Source organism: Malus sylvestris, chromosome 17 (genome assembly GCF_916048215.2).
Source record: "Malus sylvestris chromosome 17, drMalSylv7.2, whole genome shotgun sequence".
Lineage (NCBI taxonomy): Eukaryota > Viridiplantae > Streptophyta > Magnoliopsida > Rosales > Rosaceae > Malus > Malus sylvestris.
Window position 1 is genome coordinate 5,755,066 of NC_062276.1, and position 3,807 is coordinate 5,758,872.

Sequence of the window (3,807 nt, forward strand, 5' to 3'; positions counted from 1 at the left end):
TTGAATACACTCCCTTAAACGATACCGTGTGGAAGAAGGAATCTGAAATTCTTACTTTTGTTTTGGCTTTTTCGCCAAAATGGTTTATGAGATTGACATAACTCCTCACTTTCGTCCTTAACAATGACAATTGATAGAGTGGTTCCTGAGTTTGTCCACTGTAAATCATTTTGGTCATTTCGTAAAAAAATATGTCAATATTCTAGCTAAATTGTCACATTAGCGACCACATGATCACCATTTAAGGGTATTTTTGTCAAACCAACCCTTCAACTCAAAAAGAATATTGACAGATTTTTCACAGAAAGACAAAAATAATTTACGATGGACAAACTCAAAGACCACTTATATTAATTTTCATTGTCAAAGACCAAAGGAATGAGTTATGTTAATCATAAGAACTATTTTGGTTAAAAAAAACATTTTATTTTTTCCAACCGGATCCTCTCCGGATGCTTTTGGTGAGGATCCTGAGAATTCGTGAATCGTGTCCATTCATTGTACATCATGCGGTCAGTTTTTGTCAAGTACTGTTTGTGTTTAATCTTAAATAAAAATATTTAAAATAATTTATGACCGCACAATATACGATAAACAGACATGATTGATGGATCTTTAGGATTCTCACAACAAGGATCCGACGAGGATCCGGATTCTTATTTTTTGAACAAGAAAGTGTTCTAAATTTTTTACTTTTATATGTAATAGAGTCCATATATACAAATTATATATGCTGAACATGATTTTTTTGGTCAAATGCAGATTAGCTTCAAAAGTTTGAAATACTTTAGCAGACAGAAACAGAAAATTCTTTTTGATGTTTTTAAAACGGGAAGAGATCTCATCCGGATCTCTCCCACCATATCCTAGGGATCCGGAGATTCGGACTTTTGAAATTTGATCAAGCGGCTACAAACAGGAAGCTCTACTAAAAATTATAAAAATTGTAGCCGTTGGATCAAATTTCAAGGGTCCGGATCTCCGGATCCCTAAGACTTGGTGGGAGAGATCTAGATGGGATCTCTTCCCCCCGCCTAGTAAACCAACTGTTGAGAAAATTACAAGAAAATTATAATATTCTTCTGAAAAACACTTAGATAATTAGGCTGAAACGCATGTATCTCGCTTTCTATAATTCAAGTCCACTGCGGTTCGACTAAAGTCCACAAAATGATGCAACATTATATCTCTTAACTTGTCCCCTCCAGAATACAACAATCCAACTAAATCGTTATGCGACTAAAACCTATCTGCACAAAAAAGGAAGAGTCCAAAGCTCCACCACACAAACACCCTTCTTTGGCCAATAAGTAAAAATAGAAAAGATGGAGAATGAAGAATAATTGTTGCAGAGGAAATTGCTAGTGGGATAATAAAAAAGGTTACAGGAGTTACAAAATATGAAAAGCTACTTCATCTTAATTTCCTAGTAACAACAAATAATGACAATCATCTTAATTTTCCGACAACAACAAATAATGACAATTATAATTAATTTGTTTAATATTCAAAATGCACTAACACCAACTCAAGGGAATGCTAGTATCTTACTCAAAATCAATTGAAAACAGGTGGAGAAATTCAAGATCTTTTAAGCACTTAAAGAAAAAAATTTCTAATATTGGATACTCAAAACAATTCAATTGATACAGTATGTTCCTTCTGTGTTCCCGTTTTTGTTCTGTGATTCTTTGTTTTCTGGTTGATCTTTCTTAAACTTGACATTTGAAGCAAGAACAAGGTCTGATTGTGTAATTACTGGCTGTTCAGAGAATATTATGCTAATAATTTCAATGATTTTTCTCTAGCACCAAAGTTTCTTAAGAGTGTTTGTTCATTTTTTTATGACAAATGAAACTTTCCAAATCACAAGACGACACATAAATTAAACTGAGAAAAAAAAAATGAAACTTGTGTACAAACAAACTTTAGTAGTATGCTACTGTATGCGGCTTAAATTTTCTTCAAGATCTTTAGCAAATAGAGAAGCAAAAGCCTCCATGTAATGTTTTTTCAAAACCAACCCGACCTCAACTCCACCACCACCATTCTTGCTCTCTTGAAAAGATATCGTCCCTGTCCTGTCTATCGAAACTACCTCGTGCTTCGTTGGTCTTCCCCATCCGAAATCAGCTGCATCATAAAACTCAAACCGGGGTGAACCGGCAGCGGGAATTATTCTGCCAGCACTGGGCTGCAGTGTATTGAACATTCTTGATACCCAAGTCTCTGCCCCCTCCAAAAGGGTCTTGTCGAAACTTTTTATCACGTCGCTAATTGCTTTCAAGGCCACAAACATCCCATCTTCTCCCAATAGGTCATTTGTTTCCGCAACTGCTCGATGTCCTGCGATGCAGTTCCCGAAATAAGTTGGCGGTAGGGGAGGGTCTAAGCGTGACCGGCAGTCCACAGGAATGATGAAAAATACTCTCTCTGTTTTGGTCTCCTCAGCCCTGACTAAGCAAACCCATGTATAGGCGCATGTTAGCGAAAATGTCGATAAATGCAATAGTTTTGAATGATCAGCTTGCTCCTTATTCTTTGTCATCATAGTCCTCATCACTGACCGCCTTAATGTCTCGATTTTGGCGCGTATGAACTCGAAGGTGCCTCGAATTGAGTCTCCTGGACGTTTAACCTCCAAAGGCAGTAAGCTTCTATTGTTCGGACCACCCAATCTTTAACCAGTCGTTTGAGTAGATTTCTAGGAGCCCGGCTGGGTCCTTGATGACCTTTCTATCGTAGCTTGGCAAAGGTGGTGGTCCTCCTCCTTCTCCTCCTCCATGTTTGCATAGGTGATCCCAAAATTTGAAAAACAAGAGTGCAGATAAGCCATCAAAGACGGCATGGTGCATAGTTGATCCAATCGAAAAACCGCCATTGGAAAAGACGGTTATTTGCAATGCCAGCACCGCAGCTTTTTCATGAGACATTGCCAGTTGGGGTACAAGGGGATGGTACTCTTTGGTATCAATGTCAAAGTTGTTGTTTGAAATTAGACGGTGGAAATCAGCATCAGACTCGGCAATTGTTAGCATAATTGCGTTGCCTTTGAGATAACTGAGAAGGGGTTCGGGGGAGTGTAGAGGCCAGGTGAGGTTTCCTGCTAGAGGTACAAAATGTTGGAGGGTGGCGGAAAGCGAGGTTTTGAGCTTCGGAAGTATGGAATCGAAGAAGTGTGATGCGTCGAATGAAGGCATTTCGTAGAAGAAAAGGCTTTGAGAGGGTGGAAACCTTAGCCAACGGAGGTCAAAGAAGGTGAGAGGAAGAGACAGATCCTCCGGGTGGGCAGAGTCTGGCCGCGAACTTGGTTTCGGAGCTACACTGCAAGCCTCAACTACTCTGACCGAGCCTGGTTTTGCCATTTGAGATGAAAAAGAAGCTTAATTTTGTGTGCAGTTTAAGTGAGGACATAATGGCTATAAATATACACTTAACACATTGTCTTGTCGGGGAAGGAATCTCAAATTCTTATTATTAATTAGCAACTAACAAAATTATAATTTGGAGAAAATAGAGGTTGTAGTGGACCTCCTTTTTCTTTAAAATGAGAACAATTTGTGGCAAGTTACGATTATCTACTCTTTCCGGACCGAGAGAGGCTATAGAAAATTTCACCTTCAAATATGATATATATTGGAGGTCATTGTATAATTATATAATATACTTGAAGAATCTTAGAGAAACAACAATCAACAATATTTTAGTATAGACAATTTTAATGTTATTTAACACACATGTTGCCCCTAAATGGAGTGGTTGCTGCCGGAAATATTTTTCTATGACTTAGCACATGAGGAATAAGTG

The 3,807-nt window shown here is 38.1% G+C and overlaps 1 pseudogene; it reads right to left on the reverse strand.

The window, feature by feature from the left end:
* Window positions 1–1,816: 1,816 nt before the first annotated feature.
* Window positions 1,817–3,386, reverse strand: LOC126612236 (phenolic glucoside malonyltransferase 2-like; annotated as a pseudogene).
* Window positions 3,387–3,807: the final 421 nt, after the last annotated feature.